This window comes from Eulemur rufifrons, chromosome 4 (genome assembly GCF_041146395.1).
Source record: "Eulemur rufifrons isolate Redbay chromosome 4, OSU_ERuf_1, whole genome shotgun sequence".
NCBI classification, from domain to species: Eukaryota; Metazoa; Chordata; class Mammalia; order Primates; family Lemuridae; genus Eulemur; species Eulemur rufifrons.
Window position 1 is genome coordinate 53,794,868 of NC_090986.1, and position 17,283 is coordinate 53,812,150.

The following is a 17,283-nucleotide window of genomic DNA, read 5'->3' on the forward strand; positions in this document are numbered from 1 at the left end:
TTAAGCATCCAGTTTCGATTTCACATTGATTCTATGGAAACAACTTTACTTGACTCCAAACAATCAATTTATAAATACATTTTGGAAAACAACTCATTTGGAATTATAGAGTATCTGTATTCTTTTTGTATTGACCACTACTCCTTGGTATTGTCATCTTATTTTTATAATCTCTTATTTCCTTTTTAATATTGGAATTTGTCAACTTAAGGTGGGACTTTTTTTTTCATATAAAAGTGAATATTTCTTCTTGAAAAAAAACCGCCTTTAATATTTCATGCTCCCTTTAAATTGTTCTATAAAATGGGGATTGTAGCACTTGATCAGCAAAGAGTAATGTGATTGGATGAGAAGTTTTTTGAAACTCCTGAGATGTATGGTTCTTTGAAGTATATATTTCATATACTTTGGGGGAAAAAAGTTGGAAATAATTAGTCTGGATGTTTTATTAATAAGATCAAAAATAAGCTTTTTGCTTTATTTTTCACTACTCAATCCTAATGTTCTAATGGTAATGAATTGCTTACTTTGCCCATGTGCTACTTTAAAATGTCCTTGGTATAAGAAGAAGCTGTCTATATGTATAGTTGTAGATGTTTTAATGGAATTTAAGAAGTGAAAATAATCAATTGTTGCAATAACTTTCTTGTATTAAACCATGTGGAATAGGTCAAAAAGGTATTGAAATGAATGGGGTCAAAACATTCACCTTGGTGATATCCAAAATAGCTTTTAACTGATGGGTTCATTAGCTGAGGAAAATCAACTTTCCTTAAGTGAGAATTCTATAATTTTGGAATATTTGAACAAATATGATGAAAACAAAATTGAAAATGGGTGTTCTTGATGGGCGTTAAGTTTGTTAAGTTACCAGAGTAGTGGAAGAAAAAGTGGTAAAAATTGCCTTGAAATACAGAGGGTGTTCTTTTTCTGGGGAAAAGATGGTTGAGTCATAGATTATATCAACATTAGGACTTTAACAAGAATTAAAGCAGTGCAAGTATTTTTGGATAATGACAGTTTGCATATCTGATCAGTTCACTATTTTTCATACTAGTTCTAAAACTGAACACTTCTAAAACTGAACAGTAAGCTGGAACATACTTTGCTTTAGATGTATTTTTTGGTGTAGAATTTATTTTCTAGCAGTTTTTACTATAACTTCAGTTTTTGAAATATTTATCTATGTTGACTCATTTGATTATACTTAAAATTCTGTATAAATATTATATTTTGCTTTTTAAAAATATTTAACTTTCATAAGGGCTTGCAGAGTTGTAACTTGGTGATTTGATTCTTCTGTTTGTTTTCTTTTTTGGTGTTTCAGTGGAGCATTCTGGGGCCTTGGGGGTTTCTGGTTTCCATCTGTTACAGTGGAGTCTGGCGTATGTGTATGGGTCAGCAGATACCGTTAATATGTTTCTCAGGGAGCAGCCAACTTCATATTTAAAATAAAAAAGCCATCACTGAGATATTTTTTATAATGTAGGTGATTATGGAGCAGAATTTCTTTTTATGATTATATTACCCTATTAATAAATGAGATTTTTAGGAGTAAGTGTTTTGGATGAAATAAGTCTGTGTTTGCTTTGGAGAATTTCAGTGTTTTTATATATCATCATTTAAAAATTTCCAGATTTGAAATCTCTTCAGTGAGCTATCACATGAATTAAAAAGTACCTTTGTTGTTGAGACATAACAAATCCTGGTCATTAGGTACTCCTAGATCAGCAGGGGGCACTTTCATTGCATCTAATGAGCTTACCTGTATGACAATTTTCAAAAATCTACTTCATTAGGACTGCTTCTTTCCTAAGAGATAATGGCTTACAGCTTTTCTGTTGCATTTCAATGAAAATATTTGGGGTCATTATCGTATTTCTGTATACCGTTGTAATATTTCTTTCTCTTACGGACTTCTAGGGGTTGAATTCATTTTCCTTTTGTCTAAACAGTTAAAATTGACTCTGATCTTTAAAAGTTTTATTGGTTACTTCTCAATAATCTCTTTCATTGTAAAATTTGAATGCTATTTTATTAATGAGTAGAAAATATGACAAATTGACTTTTTGTTTGTTTGGGGTGGTATAGTAAAATAAAACTCAGGTAAGTTTATAGCATCACCTTAGCACTTTTTAGATTTATAGTAGTTCTACCATATATTTCCATTCTTCCCTAATCAACTCTGAATTCTAGAAATGCCATGCTAGTCTGGTCTGTAATTCATTTATTCACACATTTATTTAACAAGCCTATGTTGAGTGATTAGTCTATGTCAGAAATTGGGCTCTTGTCCTGCTGTTGGTCCAAGGTGTAATTTCTTTGTCTTAGTGCAACTCAGTCTGCCTCACTCACATCTGGCTTCTGGTCCCACGTGGCTCTTCCTTCCCTCTTACTCTCAATATCCTTTACTTCCTCCATGCAGTCTGTGTATATTGCTTTTGCTATTATCCTAATACTGAGTCTTTTATTCTTCCTATGTCTTCTCCTTAATGATCTCTTCAATTCCCAAGGACTTAAATACCACCATTACATTAATGACTTACACCTAATATCCATCCCAGACTTTCCTTCTAAGATCCACATTTATCTCAGATAGGAATTAGAATCACATTATGCCATAAAATAGGATTGTTGATTCCTACACCATTAACTTTTCTTCCCAAATTTCATTCACTTGAAAAAATCCTTCTTGGCCTCCTTTCTTTTCTCTCAGTTTGCCATGTCTCTTTATAGCCTTCAACACCTCCGCTCAGAGCTGCATGTTGGATTCTGCCAAAGTTACATCTATGGGAAGTGGCAGCTGTGATGTAGAACATCGTCTAGTTTTCTTCTTCATCAAGGAACTTAAAAGTAAATGTCACCCTCTCTTGTGCACTTTTTGCTAGTGCTTACTGGGAACGTCACCTAAATTTCTGCATACTTCACTCTTTCTTTAAGGATAAACTCATAGATGTCCCAGAAATACTTATACCAGCATTTAAGATCTGCTGCTCTAGACCAAAGATTATCCCTGGGACTGCTGGGAATAGAATTAGCTTCCAGAAAAAGAGCAATGTAATTATCAGAGTGGATTCAATGATTGCCCATTATTTATTTTTGCCACTTTTTTTTCTATGTTTCTATACTTTTAGCTTTCAAGAGCATTCTTTGATATCTTATTTTTGATTATTTCTTATCCTCTCCATTTTATAGACTTCTTTCTGATTTTAAGACTCTGTTTATATGATTTTCAGCAAGCAATTCCTTGATTTGACCCAAATATTTGTCTACTCAAATACATCTCCTGTTTTCCAGTTCCTCATGCATTTCCAACACTTTGTGATAAATGCCTTACTAAATACCAAATGTTTATCTTTTATTCACCTACTGTGAGCGCTTAGAACATTTAATTTCCAGGTGGCTGCCACCTGGAAACCACATAGTGTTTGAAAATTTCAAATTCTTCTGCTGTAAACAGCAAACATGTTAACCTCCTTGTCACTATAGCCTCCTAAAAATGCCAATTAAAATTTAGCTGTTTGATATGTCTTTTGAATATTCAGTATCAGTTATTAATACAATTGCACTTTATATCCCTCACAGCAGAGTCAACAACATAGCTAAAATTGTGTTATTTTGAACCACTGCATCATAGAGGTTATAGAGCCTCGTAACTTGTGCAAGATAAATTAGTTCAGCTAGTATTTCAAATGAATGGTAGGATATTAGAGTTTCATGAAAAGATACTTTACACGTCTGCCTATATGATGAAGTAAATTGATAGGGTACATTGTTGGTTGTGGAAGTATTTATGATGAAATAATTTAGTTATGGAAGACAAACATATGGGGTATTGCTTTTATTGAATTCTCAATGAAGAGCACAAAAATGTATTGTAACCATTATGGACTGTTTTGTATCCTTCATATATTCATATGTTGAAGCCCTAACTCCCAGTATCTCAGAATCTGAATGTGTTTGGAGATAGGGCCTTTAAAGAGATGATTAGTTAAAATGAAGCCTTTAGGGTAGGCCCTAATCCAGTCTGACTTGTATCTGTATAAGAAGAGGAAATTTGAACTCACAGCCACTCAGGGATGTCCTTGCACAAAGGACAGACCACATAAGGACACAGTGAAAAGGCGGCCAACTGCAAGCCAAGGAGAGGCCTCAGAAGAAACCAAACCCGCTGACACTTTGATCTTGGGATCTAGACTGTAAGAAAATAAATTTCTGTTATTTAAGCCACTTAGTCTGTGGTATTTTGTGATGGCAGCCCTAGCAAACTATTATAATGTACTAACTTAAGACATTTTTCTTTTTTGCTTTGATAGAGTAGCCTATACTGAATGATAGGCTTTTTTTTTTTTTTTTTTTTTTTTTGAGACAAGAGTCTCACTCTGTTACCCGGACTAGAGTGCCATGGCGTCAGCCTAGCTCACAGCAACTTCAAACTTCTGGGCTTAAGCAATCCTCCTGCCTCAGCCTCCCGAGTAGCTGGGACTGCAGGCATGCACCACCATGCCCGGCTAATTTTTTCTATATATGTTTTTAGTTGGCCAGCTGATTTCTTTCTATTTTTAGTAGAGAGGGGGCCTTGCTCTTGCTCAGGCTGGTCTCGAACTCCTGAGCTCAAATGATCCACCCGCCTCAGCCTTCCAGAATGCTAGGATTACAGATGTGAGCCACCGCGCCCAGCCTCTGAATGATTTTTTTACTTTATGAGATCAGTTGAAGTAGCAGTTGTAAACCTGTGTTGGATGTTCACTAGTAATCGACTTAGGAATATCAAAGGTTCTTCTACAAACCATGCATTATTGCATGATTTTAACTAATTATAAGTATGCCTCAATCCCTCTTTCGAATAGATATTAAATGTAAATTAGTACGTGTATAAGGATATATTAATGCATTCTAAATATATTCAAGAAAATTCACATTCAATTTCAGGGTTAGATCTATGGCATTTCCTAGATTTTGTTTTAGAATGCGTTTATTTACGCTGTAGTGTACTAAGTTTTTGTTTTGTCCTTTTCCTCACTGTATCCATGTGTATATTTCTTTTCTACTTATCCCTATGTTGCTACTATGATAGTTGTAATTTTAATATAAACAGGTAACTGATAAAAGTAACACGTTGAATTTTCTGTCAACACTTTTCTAAAAGGGAGGCATAGGTAGGTAGTTTTACTTTTTTTTCATTATCCTATGGAAATAATGAAAACATTTGATATCCCTACACTGTGTAGTAGCACTGGTTCTATAGATAGATCATGGACTAAAAGCTATATCCGGAAACTTAGCCTATGACTTCTGTGTCATTAGGTCTCAATATCTAATTTGACTATCTGTAGCCATCTAATGGTTATATTTAAAAATTCTAAAATAATATTAAACCAAGCCAAATATAATAAAAGGTAAATTTCTTTTTAAAATATAATTTACATGTAGGTTTGCATATGCTTACCAAAATGGTACAATATGTAAAATTTTACATTCAACAAATTAACACTTAAAGAAGGTATGATGAAACATAACTCCAAGGTAATTATAGGATTTATGAAAAATGTTTATAGTGCACTGCAGACATGGCGTACTGGTCAGGGAGCACACGTTTAAATCCTGCCAGTTTATTTCCAGGGATTATCATATAGAATTGGCATCAAAACTTTAAATTGGAGACTTGGATATGAGGTTGTAAAGGTAATCATTTTGTAGTGCAAATATAAACTATTTTGGAAAGCAGCAGAGTGGACTAGAGAGAGCATGGCCAAAATCACTGGAAGGATTAAGGATTCTGTAGACTGACATTGAAAAACACAGGGCATGGAGGAACTACTTGCAGCTGAAGATTGCTTTTTGAGATACTGAGCTAGGAACATTTCCTGAATCTGCTGTTGCTTGGGCTGATAGATGATGATGAAGAAGAAAACCACATCAGGAAGACCTCTATATCTTTTTGGAGGTTAACAGACTGAAAGTGGCATCAGTACAGCATTAATCTTTTCAAGAAACTAACAGTTTACAGTGTTTGCAGATTTTTGGCCAGCTGCTGATGTGAAGTAGCTACTCGAGCAGTTCTGTCAGTGTCATCTATGAACTATAGTGAATATCAAGTAACAGGACAGTATCACCAGTGACAAGCAAGGTCTTAGCACTCCCTTAAGCTGCTGGCTGTGAAGCAGTATTTACTGCCCCTCAGTTTTGCATCATGTAGTGGGAAATTACAAACAAGGTAGATGAAAGAAAATTTCAGAATAGTCCGTTCTGAAGGATAGCTTAGCACATCTGTATACTACAAAGGAACCTAACTAGTGGATGGGGCAAACACCTTTATGGCAATCTTATGAATCTCACTGGTGGCAAGGTTGACATGTAACCAATGGGGGGGAAGAAGCATGAAGATAGTCAGATGCTGCAGGTGCAATTGGCAGCTATTCTCCAGAAACCAGACTGTATTTATGCTGCTACAAAATGAGTAGTTTTATTAGTTTCCAAGGGCTGCCATAACCAGTTACCACTGGGTGCCTTTAAACAACAGAAATTTATTCCCTCACGTTTCAGGAGACCAGAAGTCACGGTGTTAGTAGGTTTGGTTTCTTCTGAAGGCTCTCCTGGCTTCTAGTGGCTGCCAGCAATCCTTTGTGTTCCTTGGCTTATAGATGTATCACTCTAGTCTCTGTCTTCAAAGTCTCATCACTTTCTTCTCCACGTATTTCATTGTCCTCACCTCTGCTATGGACATCAGTCATTGGATGATTTCAATCACAGAATGATTTCATCTCAAAATCCTTAACTAAATCTGTCTGCAAAAGCAAGTCACATTCTGAGGTTCTGAGTGGACCTGAGTTTTGGGTGGATACTATTCAACCCACTGCAGTCATCCTTGTCATCACTCCCATAACTACATGGAGATAGCACCATTTGAATTTTATGAAACAGTTATGGGAAATTACACTAACAAGTATATCTGGAAAGGATTTATCATTAAATTGTGAAATGGTTCAGTTTTTAAGGGCTATTATTGAAGAGGTTGTGAAATACTCTTTTGTTATCATGTGAACATACTATTCCAGTTAAAACTGAAATTCATTTATCCTTCTGAATTTAAGAAAATTTTTATTGGCAGGCAATGATAACAATAACCCTAATAAATGATTTTAGTTGGCAAAATAAATGTGATCACAATTAGATTATAAAAACATGATATTGTGGGAGAAACTGTTTTTTAGACCATAGACTCTAAAGCTAGATAACTGGGATTTAAGCCCCAGCTTGCTAGAGGCATAATCTTATACAAGTTCCTTAATCTCTCTGGCTTCAGTTTTCTTACCTGTAAGGGTACAATAGTAGTATTTAACTCAGAGTTTTGTTTTAAGGATTAAATAGGTTAAAATGTTTTATGTTGTTAAATATGATATGTCCAATTTCCAATAAAAAATGTAGTTTATTATATCTCAAACAAGCAATACAATTAATCAAAACATGCACCTAAACTATTGACACAGTTTTGCCATCTTAACGGTAGCTTGTTTATGCCAGCAGCAAAGAAGCCTGGAGAGTGTGTGGCAATGAAATTGTGAAAGGTATTATCCATAGCTTGTTGAGAATTGAATATTTTTCCTTGCAAAAAGTGATCCAAGGCCTGGAAGAATGGTAGTGAGTTGGTGCAAGGTCCGGTGAATACAGTGGGTGCCAGAGAGTTTCCAAGTCCAGCTACTGTAGTTAGAACAGCATTGTTTGTGCAACATGTGGTTGAGTGTTGTCTTGCAGGAGGATTGTCCTGTTTCTGTTGACCATTCTTGTCTGCTTAGTCACAAGCATCTTCATCATTTCATCCAGTTGGTTGTAGTAGACATCCACTGTAATTGACCAGGTTTCATGAAGCTATAGTGGATAATACCATAGTTGGACCACCAAACAGATACCAGTAACACTTTTTGATGAATATTTGGTTTTGGACTCTGTTTTGCCATTTCATCTTTATCCAACCATTGTGCTGAATGCTTGCAGTTGTCAAAAAGAATCTAGTTTTAATCACACATGACAATATGATATAGAAATGGTTTGCCTTTATGTCGTTACAGCAAAGAAAGGCAGGCTTTGAGACTATTTCTCTTCTGATGCTAGTTTAATTCATGTGGTACCCATCTATCCAGTTTCTTTACCTTGCCCATTTGTTTCAAGTGGTCCAATGTTGTTGGAATAATAATGTCAAACCTTGCTGCAAATTCCTGCATAGGTAGATATGGATTTGCTTCCACTACAACTTTCAGCTCATCATTATCCACCTTGGTCTCAGGTCGCCCACATGGCTCATTTTCAAGATCAAAATCACCAGAACATAAGTTCTCAAACCATTGATGTACTATGCATTCATTAGCCACATCCTTCTCAAACACTTCGTTGATATTTTGAGCTGTTTATGCTGCATTGATTCGATGATGGAACTCACATTTAAAAATAATCTGAATTTTTGACTTATCCATGGTTTCACAAAAATTGCTCTAAAAAAATTTTTGAAAGATAATCACAAGCCAAAACGTGCATTTGAAGGACTGAGGAGGGTACCTTCACAATAAAAATAAAACAAGTAGTATCAAAGTAAAATCTCAGAGATAGCAACTGTCAGACTTAGTACTTAAGGAAATCAGACATTTCATACTGAATAACCTAATATAAGTATCTTTAAAACTTGAACAGCACCTAGTGAGCACTGTATAAATAGTCTCTACATTTGTTCTAGTTTTGTTGCTGTTATTTTTCAGTGATTATTTTTGTTGATACACATCTGCCTGTTATAAATGATATAGGTAAACATGAGTATGTGAATAATATGTTATTTTAGAATTTTGATGTATATTGTCAGAAATTATTGGAACAGATTCCAAGTGTGTGTTACCTGAAACTTAGATAAGCTTTAGAATATGCAGCTAGGAATTTTGTAGGTTTCTTACTGAAAAATGCTTGTATTTTTCTAAAAATTAAAGAATACTATATATACAGAAAATTCCACAGATCGTAAGTATGCAACTCAATGCATTTTCACCAGTTGGACATACTAGCATAGGGAATGGAATTTGGAAAGAAGATTCTATTTTTCCTCCTCTGCTTTAGCCTGAAACATTTTATTTTTATTTCATATTTTTAACGTTGACAAAAGATTACTTTTGAAAAAGAAACTCTAATACTAAGCAGCCTTTAAAAACAAATGATCTCCAGAAACTCTTCAACAACTATGAGTCTATTTTTTTGGAGGTGTTTACATATTATTTAAAAAAGAAATTTATCAGCCCAGAATTATTAAGGAATGCCTTATTGATATATGAACTATTAATAACTTATAATAAGTGATGTAAGTGATAGAAACATTAAAAATGTTTATTCAGACTCATAAGGAAACCTAAGGACACTATGATCTTGGGTAATCTTCCCCTGTCTCCTCAGAAGAGGTCATCTTTCAGTGTAGATTTAAAATTGATCAGTGGTGAGACTCTTTTGCCATGTAAATATGTCTATCCCCGTGTTATCTCAGCAGATGTCTTTCATACTACATATTTTGTGGAAAAAAGAACCCTGCTCATTGATAGTTTTTTGGTGCTTTGACCCTATAAGGAAAGGACTCTTTCAGTAAAGTTTATTGCACTCTTGCTGCTTGGCCAGAACTGTACTGCTGGACACTTGTATTAGTAAGGATTGGGCTTGACTGGAAGAAAATTAAAAAAAACAAAAAAAAAAAAACAAAGTTGGCTTATATAAGATTCATCCATTCATTGTTTCAGCATTCACTTATGGAGTACTTCTTCTATCCCAGGCACCATAGAGCCATCAACACAAAAGTTTCTGTTGTCTTGAAGTTTATGTTTTAGGTGATGGATATAGAACCTAAATCAAAGAAAGAAGTCAGTGTATATTGTGTCAGATAGCTAGCTCTGGAACGCCAGGGCAGAGTTTTTCTGTTTGTTTTTTGTTTTCTTTTGTTTTGTTTTGTTTTGCAGTTTTAGATTAGTGGTCAGAAAAGCCCCCTTAGAGAAGGTGACCTTTGAGCAAAAACCTAAAGGAGGTGTGGGGAACCACGGTATATTGGTGTTTGAGAGAAACACATTTTAGGAAGAAGGAAGAGCAAGTGTAGAGGCCCCAATAATGGAAGTGAGGCTGCAGCAGAGAGGGGTTGGGGAGTATAATAGGAGATAAGGTCAGAAAAGTAACAGATCCTATAAGGCATTATTGGCCATTGTAAGGATTTGACTTTGCTCTGAGATGAGGAGCCATTGGAAAGTTTTGAGCAGAAGAGTGACATCTGACTTAAATTTTCAAAGGATTGCTTTGGTTGCTATGTTAAGAAAAAAAATGCAGAGGAACAATGGCAGAATCAGTGAAAACACTCGAATGTTGTTAAAATAATCCAGAGGAGTGATAATATTGGCTTGGATCAGGAAGAGTAGCAAGGGTGGTGAGAAATATTTAGAAAATGTATGTATTTTGAAGTTAGCACCAACACGATGTGCTCTATGATTAGATGTGTGGGATATGAGAGGGAAGAGTTGTAAAGCCGATAATTTACTGAGATGTGGGAACAAATTCAACAAGGAAGATAAGTTCTAATTTGAAAATGTGAGTTTAAGATGCCTACTAAACATCAAGGGAAGATGTCCAGTAGGCCCTTGGGTTTCAGGGGAATGGTTTAGACCTGAGAAAAAATTTGGAATTTTTCAAGTCTGAATTTATGTAGTCCTGCACTTGTGAGGTTAACCTGGTCTCCAGTAGCCACACATGAGCACTAGTCTCATTTAAAGGTCAGTCAATCTGTACTTAATAATTACCCTGGAACACAGTAAACAGCAGTAATATTGTCCTCCCATATATATATATATATACACAAAAATAGTATACTGAGGGCACATTTTGAATATTGTTACAAACATCTCCGTTACGCACCTCCTTTTATTTACTATTTGCTATGTTCTTGACCATCTTGCATGTCTAAAGGAATTCTCAAGTTCTTACAGGTAAACATGATCTCTTTTAGATGAGCTTCTCCCATTAATACAGTTTTCTCTTCTAAAAAGCTGCTTTGCCTTTAAAACCCTCTTCATAGTTGTAGAGGGCAAAGCTGCCTCTTTCTCCTCAGAGTGGCTAAAATGCTTCACCAGAACTGACTGGAGGCCTTTAATTAGTTGTACTCATCATTTCCTCCAGTTACCTTCTACCTTTCCTCTTTCCAGGTTCCATAGCAAATATAGGCATTTATCTCTCAGTATGATATAAAAACAGCAGCAGAAAGCTCTCCTTGCATATGGTACAGTAAATTAATTAGGCAATGCAAATTGTAGTGTGTTATTACATGGGGTCCCATCAAGAATCAGAACAATGGGAAGAAAGAAAATCTGAGTTGAGGAAGTTATACCTACTTGATGAGGATGACTGGCCATTCATTGCTTCTTTTAATTTACCTTTGCCTGTTATGAACCAAGCTGTAATTTATTTTGAGTTTATGATTTTTTTCAATGTTGTTTCATTGTAGTGATGGGTTTTATAGCGATATTCAAGAATTTAGGTTTTGTTGTAGGCCTATTTAATATTCAGGATTTTTTATACTGCTGACTGTTTTTGTCCATCTTGTCTATCCAATTTTATTTTAACTCACATTTATAAAATATTGTTATAACTTTATAAAATGTCTTTATTATTATAATTATCTAGGAAAAATTATTTTGTTGGAAGCCTGAAAATAGTTTGCCACACAAAACAGTTGTTTCTGTGAGCGCAGGATTGTTAATTTAGTTTGAATGTTTAAATTGTCTATGGTAATAAGTTGTTGTTTAAGCTTTCTTTAAAGAAATCAATTTCCCTGGATTGTATCATGATATGTAGCAATGAATGTGGCATTTCTTATTAAGCTTGAATGACCAACATCTCCGGGAGATATTCACAGAGGATTATTTTTTCAATTACAAAGATTACTTAAATGTATGTAACCACGCCTTCTTAACTTGGAATCTTAATATAGTAAATCATAAAGGCCATGATGTTACAGAAAGCCTATATTCATGATTGTTTTAACTTAAATATTTATAGTTGTGATTTTAACTTTTATTCTAAAGCTTCTTTAACACCTCTGGTGTATAATTATCATAATAACAAGACACTTGGAGAAAAGTCTGTGTCTTAGATTTTAATGTCCTAGATATTTAATCTCTTGTATTTTCTCATTTCATTTTTAATGCTCTTATCGCAAGAGGTTAAAGTTAAATCCAAAATCCATTCCTTCAACAAACATTTAAGCAACTGCAACATGTTATGTAACTGAAGATACAAAGATGAATGGTATCTTTCCATAAGGAATTCCCTGCCATGTGGGAGAAGAAGGACATGTAAAAAGATAAATGTAATAGAGTGTAGTAATTGAAAAGATAGAGATAATTACCAGTTATGATGGGTAGAAAGGGTACCTCGCTAGGGGACTTGCTGGAGTTTTTGACTGGTTATGAAGTATGAACAGGTGTGACTCAGAGGTGGAGTGGGCAAGGCAGAGAGACGCATTATTTCCAGGATCAAGTACAGAATGGATGAGGAAGGGCAGGTAAACTGCAAGCAGTATGTTGTTTTGAGAGTAACGTTTGGCAGACTATGAGGTAGAGCCCCCCAGGTTATAGGTGGAGCCTTGCTTAACAGCTCAGATGTTATATACTCAGTTTACTGGCATGCTTTAAACAGGGAAAGGACATTTTTAAATTACTGATTGTCTGGAAGCCCAAATGTGCAGTGTGGAGAAAACATTGAAGAAAAATAACAGAAGACCAGAGATCAGAGTGAGATAAGCTTACGATTACTTGAATAGTGTTAAGAGAGGAAGGAATCAAGTATTGCTTGTCAAGTAAAATGACTGGGGTGTCATGATTGTGGGGATCTGAGGATTGCAAGAGAAAAGAAGGGTCAAGACCAACAGGTTTCTAGCACAGGAAACAGAACTTGTTGATCCTTCTGCCCACTGAGGTGCGGAGATTATAGGTGAGGAGCTGATTGGAGGCAGACACACATGATGTCTGAGGTGACTGATAGATATCCCATCTGGTTGAATATTAACTGACTAAAACACAAAAGTCAAAATTGCTTCAAAATAGTCTAGTCAACTCTGTTTGATGATGGCTCTGTTTTGTTACTTTTCTTCTCAGTAATGAAAAGGAATAAAAAATATGATTAATTTCTTGGACAAGAAATATGACAAAGCTGAAAGACAAAATTTACACACAGGTCACATACAGAGACACCAGTAAATTAACACTTCTTTGAGAGTGTACAATTTAAAACTCCCTGATATAGTTGGAATTTCTTTTTTTTTTTTTTTTTTTTTTGAGACAGAGTCTCACTCTGTTGCCCAGGCTAGAGTGAGTGCCGTGGCGTTAGCCTAGCTCACAGCAACCTCAAACTCCTGAGCTCAAGCGATCCTCCTGTCTCAGCCTCCCGAGTTGCTGGGACTACAGGCATGCACCACCATGCCCGGCTAATTTTTTCTATATATATATTTTTAGCTGTCCATATAATTTCTTTCTATTTTTAGTAGAGATGGGGTCTCGCTCTTGCTCAGGCTGGTCTCGAACTCCTGAGCTCAAACGATCCGCCCACCTCGGCCTCCCAGAGTGCTAGGATTACAGGCGTGAGCCACCGCGCCCGGCCAGTTGGAATTTCTAATACAAAAAATATTGTTATGGACTGCAAAGAACTTGACACATGTGAAATGTGTGGCTAAAATTATGTTTGAAGATACATCAAGGAACTGTCTATAGAAACAGAATAATTGCTGAAAAAGAAAACACCAAGGGAATTGTTAAAATGTTCTTTAATTTAGTTTTACCCATCAGATGGCTCGAAACATTAGCTTGTATTTTATTGGCCTAGAATTTGCACACTCTTTTCTCTCTGTCAAGTGTGCTTTGGTCCTTATTTAAAAACCAACAGTGAGAGGTTGGTCAATTAAGTTTCAATTCACTTAACTGTAATGTACAAGTAATGTAATCATAGACTGCAGATGAAGCATCAGAAATGGCTTAGTGGGATTTCCATCTGTAGAGTAGCCACGTGAACCTTTTTTTAAGATAGTTTGCTTACTCTTTGTGATGTTGATTGTAAGTGTTTGAATATGCCCCAAATGTTCCTAATATCTTACTCTTCAAAATAGCAACTATTCTTCTTAGGCTGACTTCCACAATACTCTTCCTGGCCTGTAATGATGGTAATGATGATGAAGATGGTGATGACTTTCTTTATTTTTCATTTAATTCTAATGTCACTTATTTTAACCTTTAAGCATATCATGTCTTATTCAGTTCTAAGAATAACATACTCTTTTTTAAAAAATTCTTCATCTTATGTTACAGCATATGATCTCTTATGAAATATCTGTGACATAAAATATGAGGTGAGATTCTTCCCATTTTCTTGATGTGGAAATTGAGCCTAAGAGAAGTTGTTTCAGATCGCAGAGGAAGTAGTTCCTGACTCACTGGCAACCAAAGAATTGGAAAAAGCTCAAACCTTTAATCCAGTGGAGTAAGCCCCCCTTTCACCTAACTGAGAAGCGGTCACTGACTGGGATGGCTCTACAGGTGGCTGACCTCCTCTGAGGACAGCCCTGGCTATTAGGCAGCTCTGTCAGCTTACCCCCTGACCCCTGGGGAAGGAGAAGGGCTGGAGATCGAGTTCTACCATGAATGGCCAGTGATTTAATCAATTGGGCCTCTGTAGTAAAGCTTCAATAAAGACTCTGAAACAATGAGGATAATGGGGCTTCTGGACTGGTGAGCACACGGATGTGCTGAGGGTGGTGTGCCCAGAGAGGGCATTGCAGCTCTGCACTGCTTCCTTCATTGCTTGCCCTATACATCTCCATTCAGCTGTTATTGAGTTACATCCCCTGTAATAAAAGTATAATCGTGAGTATAGCGCTTTCCTGAGTTCTGAGAGTCATTCAAGTAAATGATGGAACTTAAGGGAGGGAATTGTGGGAATCCCCAAATTTTTTAATACAGCCAGTGAGTCAGAAGTATGGGTGGCCCCCTGGACTTGCAGCTGGCATCTGAAATTAGAGCAGTCTTGAAGGACTGAGCCCTTATACCTGTAGAGTCTGACACTAACTCTGAGTAATTAGTATTAGAATTGAAAGACTTTGTCCTTAAGTTACGAGTCAGTACTAAGTCCATGTAGTTAGTGTCAGAATTGAATTGTAGGACATCCAGTTGGTGTTGGAGCAATGTATTTGGTATCAGAAAAAAGCAATCTATATTCTCTTCCAACATTGGCCTTGTAGTTTTGGCATATGGGAGTCCCTTAGACTTACATCTGTCTGTTCCCTAGATCTTTTACTAATTTGATGTGTGTGCATAATAAAATTGGTTAAGCAAACTGAGACAGTATTTAAGCATATGGTTTTGTTCAATTGTGGGATACCACTTTAAATGTTCATTTAAAAAAAGATAGTAGCATCTATATATCTGACTGTCCATTCATCCATCCATCTAGAATGCTTAAGTGTGTTTTCCCTGGGTTGAGTCACTGTAATTGCAACAGGCAAGAATGTATAGGAAACCAGTTATTATGTGAAAACTATATGTGTTTATTTAAATGTTACTGACAGGGAAGTAGGGACTATAAAAATAAAATGGTAATTTCTATAATGAATAATTTATGTGTAGCAAAATGGTTAAAAATAAGGTCTGGAATGAAACTGCCCAAGTTCAAATTCTGACTTCACTACTTTTTATTTGTTTGACCTTTCTATTTACCCACTCAGGTCCAGTCTCCTCTGCTGTACACCAAGGATAATAATAATAATAATACCTACTTCATGATGTTCTTGTGAGGATTAAATGAGTTAATTAATGGAAAATACTTAAGACAGTACTTGACATAAACACTCAGCAAATTTTAGATGCTATCTTTACTATTATTTTTGTTGTCACTAATACTATTACGATGACTACTATCATTATACTACTGACACGCTAATTTCTTTTTTGAACCTATAGCACAAAGTGAATGCATGGATTATAAATGTCAGTGAGCATGTATTTACTTAATAAAAGAATTTTATGTATTTTAGAACCTTTATGTAATCAGAAGTTTCAAAGTTTTAGGAAGTGTAAAAATGACTGAACCACCTGTAAGATTTCTTGAAAAATGATAGAGAAAATGCTAATGAGACATTAGAGAAGAGATCAAATAGACTAGGAGAGCAAGAGGAATCTCTTCTATAATGCAGATAGAAAACTTTAAAAGAAGCAAAAAAAAATTGGAAATGAGAAGAATAAATGAAACACCATAGGCCTAATCAAACAGGCATCTTGGTTGTAGATAATTGACAAGCAGACATAAAAATGAAAGAGCATAACACAGGATATATGTGTTACCACTACGAGCAGGGTACAGCAAGATATTGGGGACAGAAGTGCAATGAATGAAATTAATATACTAAATGCTATCTATCATGTTGTAAACACTTCATATACACTATTATCTGAGTTACTGTCTCAATTTTAAGAATCACAGAAAGGGAATACATGAGAAGTAAAAAACTTCTGAGAAAATATACATGATTATGACATCAGAATGGCTTCACCACAGTTGGAGTCAAAAGTTAAAGTATCATCACTTTTCAGGCATAAACAACTATTGTGTGGTTCTTGGAAGAGTTCTGTCATTGAACCCATTAACCATTGTGTCTAAGAATTAGATTGCTAATTTTTTAGTAACACATTCAGGTTTTATTAAAAGCTGTTAATGTCAGAATGGCAAATGTTACTTTGTGTACAACTAGGTAAAAAAAATATATATATTCCATATTCTTATACAACATTATTTTTCATGTCCGCTTACTATTTCTTTTCTTTTGAACCAAGGTTAAAAACTATAATTTGTTTATTAACTCATTCCCATTTTGGGGGGGCATTTAGATTGCTTCCAAGGATATTCCCATCCTTAAAAATGAAATTTGAGTCTATTCTTCAGCATTAATTCAAATCTTGACGATGGCAGATTACCTAGAATTACTATATTCATTTTTATATATCATTTGGTATAGTTCACATTGATCAGAAGTAACAGATTTTTTTTTTTTTAACCAAAATATACCTGTACTAAAGCAAATATCCAAAAAGTTGATTTAGGCCACTGTATCTTTTTGTATTGTTAAGCCATTTTTCTAGTGTCATGTAAAATTGACTATGCAAAGAATTTTAGAAATAATTCCTCACATCTCTCCTCCTGGGCGGGCAGTACATTGTGATAGTTCCGCAGCGTCCTGGT

General features: G+C 35.3%; 1 protein-coding gene across 5 annotated transcripts in view; it reads left to right on the top strand.

Annotated features, from left to right (window-relative positions):
* DIAPH3 (diaphanous related formin 3) overlaps positions 1–17,283 on the top strand; it is a 464,837-nt gene that overhangs the window by 271,508 nt on the left and 176,046 nt on the right. The window lies entirely within an intron of this gene.